Source organism: Rhipicephalus sanguineus, chromosome 3, assembly GCF_013339695.2.
Source record: "Rhipicephalus sanguineus isolate Rsan-2018 chromosome 3, BIME_Rsan_1.4, whole genome shotgun sequence".
NCBI lineage: Eukaryota > Metazoa > Arthropoda > Arachnida > Ixodida > Ixodidae > Rhipicephalus > Rhipicephalus sanguineus.
Genome location: NC_051178.1, coordinates 21,393,003 through 21,409,461, shown reverse-complemented (window position 1 = coordinate 21,409,461; position 16,459 = coordinate 21,393,003).

Here is a 16,459-nt window from a genome sequence, read left to right as displayed (position 1 = left end):
AACAAGCGCACCAGACGGTTTTCACCGATAAATGTGGTGTTTCTACCGGCGCATTTCTAGAAATCCTTTCCATGTATTTAAAGTCAACGCTTGTAGGTTGGAAGCAAGGCGTTTATGTGCAGAAATCAGGGATATGTATTGGTTCTAAGGTTGCTCCGGTTCTTAGTGATTTATACCTTAGCAAGATTGACAATCTTTTGGAAGGCGCCTTAGGTAATTCGGTTATTAAGGTTTTTCGTTATGTGGACGACTACTTGATCTTTTGTAGTGGCGAGGACTTTGAAAAGGTGGTAACTTCCGTGAGCGAAAAATTTGAAATTAATGGAGGTGGGCTGAGCTTTACTAAAGAGGTGCCTCAGAATAATGGAATACAATTTCTAGACATTTCCTTAACGTTCCAGAAGAACCACGTGTGCTGGCAGTATTCTCCTAGATCTTCGATGTTAAAATTAGAACCGCTGTTAAAATTTTCGTCGAAGCACTCGAAGGTTGTAAAAAACGGTATCGCCATGTCTTGCCTTAAATCAGCCCTCACCAAGTCGTGTGAGCACAAAATGAGTGATAGCTTTAACGCACAGGTTACACGTCTTTTAGATGTAGGGTATCCTCGTGATGCAGTGGCCAGGGTCGCTGAACGTTTAAAGAAGTCTATTGTGTTAAGTCCGAGCATGGTTGCAGAAAACGATAGGAAGAGACGTGTCGTAGGTATACCGTACATTCATTGCGTGTCTCACAGGCTAAAGAAAGTAGGAAGTAGATACGGCGTTAATGTTGTTTTCACGGCTGCCAATAAGCTAGGTAAGATTTGTGCCGCTGTGCAGAGGAAGAATGAGCTAGTAAAAGACAAGAAGCGGACCGATATTTGTTTCGTAAAGCACACCAACAAATTCACTGATTGCCGTACGAGTGTGGTATATAAGGTCCCTTTCAGCTGCGGTCGCTTCTACGTAGGACAAACGGGCCGATGCATTAACCAGAGATTCTTGGAACATAAGAGATCGCTAACAGGAGGCTCGCCTTCTAATCTATCTTTACATTGTCGAGATTGCAAATACACGCCAAAATTCGATGAATGCGCAGTGTTGTACCGTCATAGAAATGAAGAAACGCGCCTGATGATTGAAGCATGGCATATCGAGAATAGTGGTAGCGCATGCGTGAGCCAACCGTCGATTAACTTGCATAAAGATGAAATCAAATGCCTTAACAGTTATCTTCAACGTAGACCGCCACGCGTGCCGGATTGATAGGTTCGCCTGTTGCATGGGCATGCGCAGATAAGTTTTCGTGCCTTCTTTCCTTTTCAGCCGTTGTGCGTCTCTTCAGTTGTTAGTCGGCGTTTGTGGTGTCCTGACTTCTTTCTTGTGTCCTTGTTTGCACGCCCTGTCTTTTTAGAATGAATATTCGTCAAGTCCTCTTACCCTCCCATGCTTATTTTGGTCTACACGAAGTTAAAGAGGCGATCACGAGAGCACCCAGACGTAGGCGGCTAGATAGATAGATAGATAGATAGATAGATAGATAGATAGATAGATAGATAGATAGATAGATAGATAGATAGATAGATAGATAGATAGATAGATAGATAGATAGATAGATAGATAGATAGATAGATAGATAGATAGATAGATAGATAGATAGATAGATAGATAGATAGATAGATAGATAGATAGATAGATAGATAGATAGATAGATAGATAGATAGATAGATAGATAGATAGATAGATAGATAGATAGATAGATAGATAGATAGATAGATAGATAGATAGATAGATAGATAGATAGATAGATAGATAGATAGATAGATAGATAGATAGATAGAAACGCTCAAAGTGCCAGAGGTTCGCTAAGAAATGCTTCGCATTTAAAAAAAACGCCAGGCCTGCGCTGAAACCGCAGCACAGTCAGAGCGAAAGCTGGAAGAGCGGCGTTTCTAGAGCCCATTGTAAGCTCCCTTGGGGCTACAATACAAGTACACTAGAAAGGTACCCACTACGCCATAAATCACAATTTTTGTGAAGCTGGGAAGCACCTTCTAAGCCATTATTTGTCATTCTGCGGAGAAGCGAGGCACCAGCTACACGTCTGTAAGGCATTATGTGAACTTTGTTGACGCGACGACTAATGACGATGAAGAATTATGGCTCAGCTCTTTGTAATGTGTTGGAAGCTTTAAACGGCGCACCGGTTATGTAATTTGCATTGGGTGACGCCCAGTCGCTATTTCCCTCTCCCGTCATGCTGTATAACATACGTTGACGTGGGAGAGAGACGGGGGTGGGTGAAGAACTTTACTGAGACCCCGACGAAATGGATCATGCGCTTATGGGCTTCCTTGGCAACCAATAGAAGTGCACGTGCGAGGAACCCACTACGCTATAAATCATTGTAATTTTACTGAGACCCCGAGGAAATGGATCATGCGCTTATGGGCTTCCTTGGCAACCAATACAAGTGCACTTGCGAGGAACCCACTACGCTATTAATCATTGTAATTTTTGAGAAGTAGGGCAGCAGGCACTGTGCCATTTTTCGTCATTCTACGGAGAGCGTTGGTACCTGCTAAACGCATGTAAGGCATTATGCGCACTTTATTGATGCTGTGCCTGATGACGATGAAGAATTATGGCAGAGCCCTTTGTAATGGGTTGGAAGCATTCAACAACCTACTCGTTGCGCAATTCGCATTGTGTGACGCCTGGTTACAGAATTCGCGTTGTGCGACGCTTGGTGCTTATTTTACTCTTCTACCACGCTATATTGCATTTGCTAATGTGGTTCCTTCCCGACATGAAGCCTGTATAGGACCTTTTTGCAAAGCAGTTTCAAGCAGCGGCATGGTTCAGAGGTTGAATACTGGGCCCCCCACGCATAGGGCCCAGGTTCGAACCTCGTTCCATCCTGGAATTTATTTCGAGCGATACTGGTTACGGACACCGGCGGCGGAGGCAGCGGCGGCGGCGGACAACTACGGCGCCAAAAACGGCCGGTGAAATGATCTCATAACAGCTTTCGCTGTAAAACTAACCTTTGTATGCGTCTGCGTTCAGTAAGCGCAGGCAAGTTGAGCAAACTGAGCCTTTCGGTGATGGAATCTGTACAAGAGTATCATGCCAGAATAAGCCTTGCTGCTCGACGTTGAAGTCTTTTCAGTCTCTTAATTAACCCTGACTGATAAGGGTCCCAGATAATGCTGGCATACTCTAGCGTTGGCCGAACGTAGGTCAAATGAGCTGTCAGTTTTACTGACTGTGAGGGTAAATGCAATGTCCGTCGCAAGACGGACATTGCCCATAACTTGCAGTTTATGCCCATAACTGCAAGTTTCAGAAGCAATTCTGCATGTAGCACTCTGTCGACTGCTTTCGACAGATCAAGACAGATGACATCTATCAGTCTCTTTTTGTTTAAGGTATTGCCAAAATCATTATTTGTTTCAAAAAAATGTGTTCTTATGGACAGGCGCTGTTGGAATCCATCTTGGTTGAGAAAAATGTGTTGGCATTTTGAATGTACGTGTAGATTGACATGGCTACTATGGGTTCTAGGATATTGCAATGTCAGCGACATCGGAAGATAGTTTTCAATGAATTACTTATCGCCAGACTTCAGCAGAGGTATGACTTTTGACTTAAGCCAATCATCAGTTATTCGGCATTTTGCGAGTGACGCGTCAAACACAACCTTTATGTAATGAGCAACCAATTCCGCATACCTGTGCACAAATGCGTTCAGTACCTCATCGTGGCCTACTGATTTTTTACGTCAATAATCAGTAGTTGGACCACAACCCCCTCATAGGAGCGTTCAACATCTGGCATTTTTTCCGAGCGAAACCATTGAGAGAGAACGGATTCGACAGTGGATTGGTGGCGGAGTAGAAAACACGCACTCAAAAAACTCGTAACAAGAAGCAAGTACTGCAGGACCTGTAACCATTACAATGCTAAGTGGTTTATTCGACATATGACACCAAATTTTTTCAGGGTACATCATCTTTGTGGGTGAAACCCGAATGCATAGAAATAAAGCAATAAACACGCGTGGCAGTAATATCACTAGAAATAATAACGATGATACTACCGATTGCACTATCGATGGATTGTAGATGGTATTACTATTGATACTTTGTTTACAGTATAGTTAGTGTCTAGAAAAACTATGGATGATATCGACACTCAATTTAGCGATAGTTCTGCATCACAAGTGTGCAGTGGTAACCACATACTTTGTGTATATTACTTTGATATGAATTAAGGGAGAAATTTGGTTTTAGACGAAATTTATTCTGAACAATGAAGAACTTATTTCAGCGTTGCAGATTTACAGTATTTGCCTGTCATGATTGGTTTAAAGTGATCAGTTTATGCATTTCTTTGGGGCGGTCGTTTTCACATTGATGAAATCTTCTGCCGAATGGTCCTTCACAGTGATTGCTGGCTGAGGCTTCTTCAGTATTGTGCTATGCAGCGTAAAATTGGGCATAAAAGATATTCAGAACACCTCCATTTCAAGCTGCTCGTATATTTCTCGTTTCCATGATCGTCGTTAATCCCAGTAGAGTATATCAGGCTGTCTTGCTTGTAACTTGCTCTGTGGTTCTTTGGGCTATCTGCCCGTCTTTCGTGCTGCTGGTGTGATTCATTGTACATACATTAGTGCCCCGTGTAAGCTAAAAGAAGTGTTGTGAGGTTTTTGCATAATGAAATATTTAGTGGCATGGTGCGCGTAAAGCTTTGCGATTCACAAGCGCTTTCTGTCCCCTACCGCTGCCTTTTGCAGGCTCAAGGGTATATTTGGAAGCTATAAATTATAGTATTATTTACCCACAGATTGTGCCCCTATTCAGTCAATTAGGAATCTTATGCGCATGAAACCACATATGTTTTATTGTCCATTCACCTTGATTATTCTTGCCTATGTATGATACCGACAGCTTGGGACCCCAATTTTGGATTACACAGAGTACACACAAAATCACCCTTGGCAGCGTCCGGTATTCCCAATGTTGCATTTTTGTTTTTTTTGTACCTTTCTTACTCACGCTTTACAAGAAGCCTCTCGAGTGCGGACACCGGCACCTCGACCAACAAGCTTAACACAGTGGCTTAACACAGTAGCAGGTTTCCAGCGAAGAAATAAGCCTGAAAATCAAAATTAACATCTATTTAAGGCGCGCACGTCAACATAATTCCATACAATTTCCATGTCTATGGTATTGCATGGACATCTATAAAACAGTGATACAGGGCAACATAGTTCGTGCACAAGTAGCGAGCGCTAAACTTGAAAACCTTCGGGAACCGTTGTGCATTGTGTTACTAACTGGAAGGTTTCATTGCCTGATATGAATAATTTACATTACTATTTGCCTCGCTCTATTTTCGTCGATGGTATAAGCACAATCGTAAAAACTTTAACCTCCACCTTCGAACATAGACTGTGAAAGTGTAATCTAGTATAACGAATTAATTACACTAACACAGTCGTAGGTGAAAGAAACATCCTGTTCATTAAGTTTTGCATGAGGAGGCGGTATCAGGTTTCGCACGTCTGTTTTGCATATGTGCTTACCACAAAAAAAGCTGGCGCTTGGTTCAGTCGGCGATCAGAAATATTTCTTGATTTAGTAAGCTAGTTAGTTATTTTTACACACTGTCAATCCCCGAGGGACTATAACAGGCGGACAATCTAAGACAGTGATTTAGAACAGTCTAAAAATAATAATAATAAATAAAGAACCACCAAACAAAATATACAAGCACATATTTCAAAGTACAAACACATTGTCCTTTTATTTAAATAAGAACAATAAGTATCACGTAACACCGTATTAAGTTTGCGAGGCTATCAAGTCGCCGTCTATTAGTTTTGAGAAAGTGGCTAAGCATGGCTACTGGTAATGGAGAGGGATATGTTATTCCATTCTCTGATCGCAAGCAGGAAGAACGAGAATTTGAAAGCATGTGTGTAAAATCTGAAAGAGGCAAGGGTATGGCAGTATTTGTGGCGGGTAGTTCTAGCTGCGGATAGCTTTATGTAGCTGGACTTGTATATGTTTAGGTGACTGCGTAACAGTTGGTACAGTCAACCACAACAGTTTACGGACCATGCGCGCGCGTGCCAAACTGCCTGTCTGCGCCACCTAGCGTTGCGCTATCTACCGTCGACCGCAGCGCTGGACCGAAAACAGGTCTGCTTGTTATTTACTGGTATATCAGTTTTTTTCAGCCGCGCATAACATTGTTAGCTCGTTCCTTTCACGAAAAGCGCTTATGTGCGGTGTGAGCGTCACGATTCTGCTTTGATAACAGAATCAAAGCTACGACGGTGTGCTTCGAACCCTTGATATCACTTTGTGAGGATTTAGTTATGCTCTTGAGACAAAAACACGTAGCCGCGGCTGCCGAATAGCGCGCCGCCTTAAAAAGTGAAAGGTGTAGAAGAGTCATGCGCAGTGGGAAAACAGGTAGGCTTTCGTATAAACGAGGCATTCGTCTTGGGCGTAGCGCTGCTGTGGATCGCCACTTCCGTAGCTGAAAATTTGCGAAGAGGTGCCAGGCCACGCGCCCGCGTGGTCCGTAAACTTTTGTGGTTGACGGTACACTGTAAAAAAAAAGGCCCTACTTCACGACAAAATTTGATGGTATATTGTGACCGAACACTTTTTCGTAACTAAAGAACGCCCATTTCCGTTGACGGCCAGTGCGTTTTGTAGAACCCGTTTAACAAGATATAGGTGCCGTCGTACTTAGAAAACAGAAGATTGCGTAAACCATGCTTGTACTTAATGAGTGAACCGTTAAGATACGGGTGTGCCAATAGCACGACAACAGAAGGCCCCGTCTTCTGTATCTGTACTCTACGAGCCATCCGTAACAATACAAGGCGTGCCAATACTTCAACAGAAGACCCCGTCTTGTGTATCTACACCCTAGCCAGCTGTTAATAGTGTTTTACAATAATGAGAAAATGTAAGACCCTTTACACTGAATCTGTGCTGTGAAAGAATGCTATGCACATTGCCTCCTCAAACAACGTTCCTTTGGTGAGCAGCACTTGCTGCTCACTAACAACAGAGCAATTGTTCTTGAAGACACCACCTGGAATGATGCATCGTAAATATGTCATAAGCACCGAAAAATTTTATTTCATTAAATTGTACAGTAGCAGGCATCTTGAACTATGAACTATGTGATTTCATACTTCATAAAATGGTGCAAGAAGGTGCACTATTCCCACAAGCAGTGATGAACCTTGAAAAACAAGCTGTCTGCAAGGTGGAGTGCCAATATGTCCTTCCGCACCAGGGATGGGGTAAGCAGGGCTTGTTCCTGCAATTGAATAAAAAAGCAATGCTATTTAGCAAAACATATCCTTTAATGTCAATAGTGCTGAACCAAACAAAGAAATATTTAAAACAACAAAAATCAGGGTGTGTACAAGGTTCCAAGGAGAAACTTCAAGGATATTCAAGGGCCTGTCACATACTTTTCAAGAACTTGAAAGTCGCATACAAACCAGGATATTTTTTTTACTATACCAATGTTTCAAATTATGGCTAAATTTATTGCACTTATACATATACAGTTGAAACTCAATTTAACGAAGCCATCACCACGCTCAAACTACTTTGTTAAATGAGGAAGTTTGTAAAATCAAGAAAGAAGTCTTTCAGTCCTTTGAAACCTAAAAATGTAACACGAGACACCCAAAATCTACCATGGCATTGTTTTTGCCGCAAACCCACGCATGCACGTGTGAAAAGTCTATTCAGGTGTACCGAACGTTGAGCCTCACACATGTGGTCCATGCTATGCAGGCCAGGTAGACAGTCACGTAAAATATGACATGCAGCCAAAATACAGACGGGGAGAAGGAATGCAGTGATAATGTGAGCAGGACAAGCAAGAAAGTTGCGAGGATACGATCGGTGTCATCTATCACATAAATCATGATATAGCGAAAGCACACAGCAGGGTTCCTGTGGGTGCACTGTCACGAACAATAAACCACCACCACCTTGTTGCAATATCTGGTACGAAACAGCGCAACTGTTGAGGCCACTGTTTCGTGCAAGTGGGTGGCATGTAACCTTGTCAAAATAAAGCCAGGCTCGTGACTATGAGTGACAGACGTTTTAATGCAATAGCGCTAGTGCCTGCACTTCTAGAAAAAAAAGCAATCCGTGTAAAAAACAGAAAGAAATTAGCACTTTTTCGACTAACTTATTTCAGAAAAACTTTGTTAATCGGTTTTGGTTCCAAGTTAGTTTGAGTAATTTGGGTTGACAACAACGTTGAACCTTGGGGAATGCAAATTTTTTGCTTAGATTTGGAACTATGTAAAATCAGGTTTTCTTAAAGAGTTTTAACTGCATTATTATTGGCGGCGAGATCAAGCAGAGTCGGCACCTAGCAGCGTGCGTACGAAACCCCGCGGTGTGGATGGCTCCTTGCGTCGTCTGCTAGCCACACCATGTTCGCATGTGTGCGTACGTCGTGCGCGTCCTCAGATTACAGCTTATTCCGTTGTGCTAGCACAGTATCAAATGCTTGTATGTATGCCTACACGATATACATAAGCATTTCGCCTTACGAGACTTGTATGCGCTCTAATAAGTGAGTACACGCCCATGTCGGTATGGCGCTAGGTCTAACCATCGTACCATCCATTCGCCAAAATAATTTCAATGTGGGTACCACTTTCTCGTTCAAGCACGTCACATAGTTCATTCGGCGTCATCCTAAACAAAAAAAAAGAGTACTAAATGTCGAGGTGTGAATGCAGAAAATTTTAGCGACACCATCTCGTGATCTGTTGGCGATTTGGAAATCTTTGTGATACCGCGAAGCATGGACTAGCGTCTGCAGAGGGTGGTAAGCGGTAAAAAAGACCTGAAGCCACGCATTTCTACAGCAATACGCGTATTCATGCAAACAGAAAAGCAGAGTGCACAAAGTTCTACTTCATCTAATTACGCAGAAATACAGGTTCTCTTTCTTTGTAGCCGCTAGAGCAAGAAGTAAATACTTCAATGGCTCAGTCGTGCAACACAGTTTATATTGTGGTATAGGCACTCGTGCAAATAAAGGAAGAAAAAACATCGACCACGGGGCAAAACACGAATGTGACTGAAGGCCAGTACCCCATTGATTGGCAGATTGCACTTCTCTCACAATTAATATGTACGTTAGGACGGTTGCATGCATTGATGTGGCAATGAAGGGCACATACATCACCGTTAGGCTGCAGTCAATGCGCTTTACTAGCCAACAATCGACTCAAACCGCATACGGCGAAGCGCCGCTGCGTACAATTGTATACGCGCCGCCGACCGCCTATTTACACAAATGCGGCAACGGTACTGCCACCTATAGCCCGATCTCGCGGCGAATACAGCATAAAAGTAGCCTTGACGCCATCTAAAGTAGTTCCCAACACACAGCAAATGCTCAGGACAGGTGCCGAGGCTTCTCTAGAATTAGCAAGGCTTGACATCATTACGGTGTACTAACCACATGCACCGCTTGCTTGTCAGGGAAAAAAAGCAGCATAAACGCAGGAGACAAGAATGAAGTCGTAAGGAGATAAGTAGAGAGAGACAGAAAGAAAGTGAGACAAGATGAACTAAAAGGTGAGGAGTGAAATGAACGATGGGTCAAGGCATGTGAACAAACAGAATATACATGCAAACTGGCACGATGTATTGTTGCTGAAATACAAAGTTTGCTGCATCAATGCCAATCTACAGCAAAAAGTAGGTCGCACTGTGGACTTTAGACTGCACTGGTCCCGAAATTCAAGGGTTTTCGAGGACATGATACAACTCCAGGACCTCCAAGAGCCTTGAAAATGTACTTTTCAAATTCAAGTGTTTTCAAGGACCTGTACGAACCCTTCGACAAAAGTCCAGTCTGTCCAGATAAGGTTGGCTGGGCATGTCTGGTAACCATGTTTTATTTGAATGAGAAAATTCTATTTGATCCACCAAGTGTCGGGGAGAACTAAATCTGTTTTGCAACAAAACGCGTTAAATATAAGTGCTCAGTGAGCCAGAATCACGCAGGATGGGGACCAGCAGAGTTAAAAAAAAAAAAACAGGCATCAAAAGTTATCATTTTACTGAAAGAATATTTAAGATTGGTTCACTACTGACTATAGACACTAATTGAACTCGAAGGTTGTGGTGTGCGGTGAGGTCAGATGCTAATTTCTAAAACAAACAAATGAAAATTGAAGCTTGTTGACAAAGCACTGTACAAGCAGTTCGAAGTTGTGTCGTACGATAAGGTATAGCACAATTTAAAACGGTACAACAGAACTTGTCGTTGAGCTAGTTGGTTCATTACCTGAGACAAATAGGTATGGCACAAAAAGGACGGGGACAAAGTGAAGACACGCGAAGTGAAACTCAGGCGCCGACTTCCAACTGTTCATCACAAGAAACCACACTGGTTCATACATGGTGCCGAACAAGGCAACCTCATTACAGATACAGTAACATGGATGAACTAACAAATCACCATGAGCCAGTGATCCAACAGATTCAAAAGACATGCACCAGAAAATGCAATGACGTGAGCTGTAAAATCATGCCAGCACACTAGAACACGTGTCCATTACAGGAGCAATCATAGTAGTAGGCAAATGAGGCAGCGCACAACCCAAAACACACGTTTGCAAGCTTTGTTTCAAGAATATGACTTTTTTGTCCCATGAATCTAGTGATCGTGCGCTAACGGACTCCTGCCTTTTTATTAGGAACGCCTCAATTGTCTCCCTTTCAGTGCGGCTGCTTGCTCTTCTTAGAAATGTGCTTTGGCTGAAGTATGGCACACAACCACAGTGCTCGCAGTGGCGTGCCAAATGTACGCCCATGATGTTGCTGACCGCCAAGCAATGCTCTCTCGCACGATCGTTGAAACACCGGCCAGTTGTTTGATGTATACCCTACCGCACCTTAGGGGAATATTGCAGATCACATTGCTGACACATTCAGTGTGTCGCATAGCGCACTTCTTGGAGCATGCAGCTGGCTGCTTATTTCACATAAAAGGGCAAATCTTGGCCAGTTTGCATGGAGCGGAGAACACAATGCATGCACGGTATATGGCTGCGGTTTTCTTTATACCGGGTGTTCAAAATAAAGCTTCATGGTTTTCTCAAAATTAAACACTGGGAGGCACGTGAAAACCACCTTTGCAGATAAGATATGTATCCAGGGGGACACAGTGAGACAATGATTATCCCTGTCAGCCGCCCAATTAACTAAAATGGATTAATTAACTTTTTAATGAGTGCAGCAAGCGGGCATGTTTATGTTGAAAAGTTGGAAGCAGTCGCGTTTCTACACAGTTACACTTGGAAGAATTCTTCTAGCATGTCTGTGTGCCGAGATATCCCGCTGCAAAGTTCAATTGCAGTTTGCATGATTACACATGCGAGACGGTGAGGATCGGCGCAATGTCCCGCCCTGATGTGACGAGCAGTCATTGCTTGCTATCGCCAGCCCGTAGCAAAAGGGTAACCGTTATCATCTTTGCCTATGCCTTCGACTCGTCAGATTAAACGCCGCTCGCAACTTCCGCAGCACATCGAGGAGGAGCTTTGTGCCAGTGCTCACTGTCTTGCATGCGTGATCATGCAAACCGCAATGAAACTTTGCAGCAGGATATCTCGGGGCACAGACATGCTAGAAGAATTCTTCCAAGTGGAACAGCGTAGAAACGCGACTGCCTCCAACTTTTCAATACAAACATGCCCGCTTTCCACACTCATTAAAGAGTTCATTATGCAATCTTAGTTAATTGGGTGGCTGACAGCAATAATTATTGTCTCACTTTGTGTTCCCCTGGATACATAACTTATCTGCAAAAGTGCTCTTCATGTACCTCCCAGTGTTGAATTTTAAGAAAACCATAAAGCTTAATTTTGAATGAACATAAGGTATTACGTCCATACTCATTTTTTCTTTTGGCTCCTGCATTTTATTACCACATTCCAGCTAATTGCAAGAGGCTTTCACACACACCTGTGTTACCGGAGGGAGGAAATCGAGTGTCTTTCAGTCTGCTAATCTGATTATTAAATCCTGTAAAGAGATGGTCCTCACATGGCCTCATTTAGGCTGAATTGAGGCATGTGATAGCTGTTCCTCTCTTAATTAGCTTAGAATGTGCACTGTCACAACGGCAAAAGCTGCGGTAGGGTATACACCCCCCTAAGCTTCGGTAGGGTATATAAATGGACAAACAGACCGGTGTATCAATGATCGTGCAAGACAGCACCGTTTGGAGGTCAGCAGCAACATGAGCGGGCACTTGGCAGGCCACTGCAAGCGCTATGGTTGTGCGCTACACTTCAGTCAAACCACATTTCTTAGGAGAGCAAGTAGCCGCACTGAAAGGAAGACGATAAAACGTTCCTAATAAAAATGCAGGCAGTCAGTGCATTAGCGCACCATTACTAAAGTTAAGGAACAAAGAAGTGATGTTCTTGAAACATACCTTGTAGACGTGTTGAGTTTAGATTGTGCCCTGCCTCTTTTGCCTATCGCTCAAATTGACCCTGTAATGGGCACGTGTTCTAAGTGCGGGCATAATTTTACAGCTCAGGTCAACGCAGTTTCTGGTGCATGTCTTTTGAATCTGTTAGATCACTGGCTGATGATTCGTTATTTCATCCAGGTTACTATATCTGCAATGAGGTTACCTTGTTCAGCAGCATGCAAAAATCAGCATGGTTTCTGTTAATAAACAGTTGGAAGTTGGCGCTCCAGTTTGTCAGTTCCTGTCTTCACCTTGTCCCTGTCCTTTCTGCGCCATATCTATTTTGTCAAAACAGCAGAGGTCAGTGTGGCACACTGTTTTCTCAAGCCATCTTAAATAATCTTGAGTACGCATGCACCAATCACGGAGGCAAAATCTGAGTGCCTGTGAAGACACACACTGGATCTTTGTTTTCTGAAGAGTGGGCATCATTACCAAATCACTCCATCACGCGGCATGTAATATATCAGGTGTAGAGGCAGACGCATTAATTATAGGACCTGTGTACATGAGCTCGTTAGGAATGAGATGTCCACTCATATGCCTACAAAGTGTGAGGGATGCTCATGTTGGCTGTCGGTTAGTCCCATTAGCTGGTCAGAAAAAATCACTAGTAGCTTCACCTTTTCCAGCCCTGTTCCACTGAACCTGAAGCTGATAAGTGTTGTGCTGAGAAAAGGAACTTAAAATATTGCCGCAATGCTGCTTCCAATAAGATTTCTAACAAGAGAACCAGCAAGCCGCTGTGTAAGCCTCTACAATATCTCGTGCCTGCTCGTTCTTCTCATGGTAGCACGGTGCATGCCTCTCATTCATGGGCATGAGACAGTGGCGTGGGCCTGCGAGGTTTCGGAGAAGTGTGCTCAGGAAGAGAAACCTATGTGGAACGCTCTAGCGGACTTTTTCATTTTCGGGCCTACTTTCCTGGGCACAAATCTGCCCACAATAAACCAGTGGTTGTGTTTCTCCTCTGGCAATACGTTACAATATTACGGAAGCTTCAGTGAATGCTCTTGGCAGTCTTTATATTCACTCCAGAGTGACTGATACACATCTTGTGATGCACTTTGTATAAGACTGCCATCTGTAAAAAGTGTCTTAAAGTTTACTGTATCAAACAACTCTTGAGAGGTGCATGATACCTTGATTAATTCCTCCATTCCATCAAAGACAGTAAACCTGTGTATTTGATTCTCAGACACTATTAAAATTAAGTTCTTAAATTTCGCGGTTTTAGGTGCCACAATGACAAGAGGATGAGGCACGCTGTATTGGTGAGCTCTGGATTAATTTTGACAGCATAGGCTAGCATGGACCTAAACCCAATTACAAGAGCGTGAAAATCACTAACCGAACATTGTAGAGGCCAGCATTTTGCCCTTTCAAATTATTTGGGAAAACATAACAATACAAGCATGCTCCAGACTAACAATAACTAAAATTTTTTATTGAATTGACCCCACACAACTACGGAATGTTTTATCATTATGGTCTCCTTCTAGCCGATCAACATGAAGCTGACGAAACATAAGAAACTGAAGGTACCCACGAGATAAAAGAATATCTTTGTTTAATAAGAATGACCACGAGGTCCCGTTCACCCTTACTGATTTTATTAAAACTTACTCCAGGGATTTTAGACCCAGAACAATTACTTCAAGGTTAGTCTTGCGAAAAAAAAATGGGTTCGGTTAAAAAACATGCAGTTTTGGCCCCCAAAAAGTCACTTTCCTGCCAATTTCGTAATTCCAGCACTTAGCAAAAAAAAAAACCAGTAAATTTCTTGATCAGATGTTTACTCCAATCAAAGAACAACTAAAATTCTATCTTATGAGTGCTTTACTTCTATTTTTCTGTTGACGGGTGTTTGAGGAAAAATGTCAAACATGGTAAATGACAAAAAATACCAGTATTTCAGGAATTTATTGCTGTAATAACAATTCTTGGGGTTTTATGTTCCAAAACTACGATATGATGTAGTGGAGGGCTCTGGAAATTTTGACCACCTGGTATTCTTTAACATGCACCTAAATCAAAGTGCACGGGATTGTAGCCTTTCGCCTCCATCGAAATGCGGCTGCCACGGCTGATTTACTGCTTTAGACAAGTTAAACACAGTGCATATTGATATTCACATTAGCGGTGTATTTTAAATAGCTTCTGTGGTTTTTGCGCACATTGTTATACTTATGTGATTTACTAAAAACCCCGAAATTTGAGAATAGCCTTTTCAAAAAGGCCATTTAATTTTTTTATAAAATCTGATCCAAGTTGAGGACGTTGTCTACCATTCTGCGTAAAAAGAAGAATGATGCATTATTTGAGTTGTTAACAAGATATAATGCGCCGAATGTGGCCACACGGCCAAGTGGCCGCGTCATTAGTTATGTGCTGCAAATTAGATACAAGTTGTTCAGCGTAACTGTATGTGACAATCACAAAACAACTATACCAAAGTTGCACAGTGCTGCATGCTTTGTTTTATGATCAGCCACTAGGCAAACTTGAGTGGACGACCCATAGTGATGGCTGCTCGAGGCTGCAGGCGAGCTCCACTTGTGCATGAAAACGACGCTCAGAGGGCGAATGAGATCAGAAGTGTATCAGTGTGAAAAGTATAAACTGTGGATTGCCAACAAGGTCAATATTACACAACTAAAACTCTGCCAGTGTCCTTGCAGTGAGTGCGTTCAGCACAGCACGCATGTATTTCTTCCTCTGCTGTTATGTCAGAAGGTGCAAAATATCGTGATAAATGTGCAGCTTGTGTTGAATATCATGTCTGCAGACACACAAAAATACAATATTGTATAAGCAATACTTTGATTAGGCAAAGGACATTTCTTTTAACACCCGGCTGAAACCAGTGTTCCGGTATGAGAAGCAGAACACCAGTTTCAGATAGAGTGCACCTAATTATTTTTAGACCCTCAGGAGAGAGGAAGGACACATGAGCACAGCACTGAAGCCGCTGACCGCTCACTACCAGCGCAGTTCTCATTGCATGTGGGCAAATGTTGGCAATTAGCAGCTTTTACTGTCCACAGTGATCAATTTGCTATCTCATTCGCTCATTGAGCATTGTTCTCACACACAAGTGGAGCTTACCTGCAATCGAAGTGGCAGTGATGTAATGTGAGCACCTGCAGCCTGGAATGGCCACCACTACAGGTTGTCTCAAGTTTCCCAAGCAGCTGACATACCTGCCAAGTTTGGAGAAATGAAATCCGGGAGATCTACTCAACCGGGAGGGAGGGTTTGCAATAGCAATTATATGGACACTGTCAGCGGAATTTTGCGGTCGCCGCTGATCTGTTCAGAGTCCAAACCGATCACATCGCTTACGCATCGTCTCACGTGCAAGTAAAAGTGGACTAGCGCTGGAGAGAACGCAGTTGAAGCAGAGATGAAATGACCCGGCCGTCACCGTCGCGCGAAGGGCACATGCGGTAACATCGCTCTGCGTGCGAGGCCTGTCGTCGCTTGCTAACCAGTTATTTCGTCGGGCAAGATTTTGTGTGTACACAAACGCATCATCTACGAAATATTAATGGCTGATATAACCTATAACACATTTAGGATGTGGCCAGACGTGGCCAGACAAAGCACTGGACGCGCGGGGAAAAACGATTTCCGGGAGAGTTTCCTATGACCCGTACAACCGGGAGAAACGTTCAAAATCCGGGAGTCTCCCGGGTAATCCGGGAGACTTGGCAGGTATGAGCTGATAACAAGACAAAGGCCGCCGCACTATGCAACCTGGCTGCGTATTTGTTATTTTGAAACAGATGCTTCGCGAGTACACCGCGCACAATTATTTTGAACGACTTGTATCCAATTTGCAGCGTATAAATAAATAATGGCACGGCAGCTAGGCTTAGTTGGTATCATTCGATGCATTATAACTT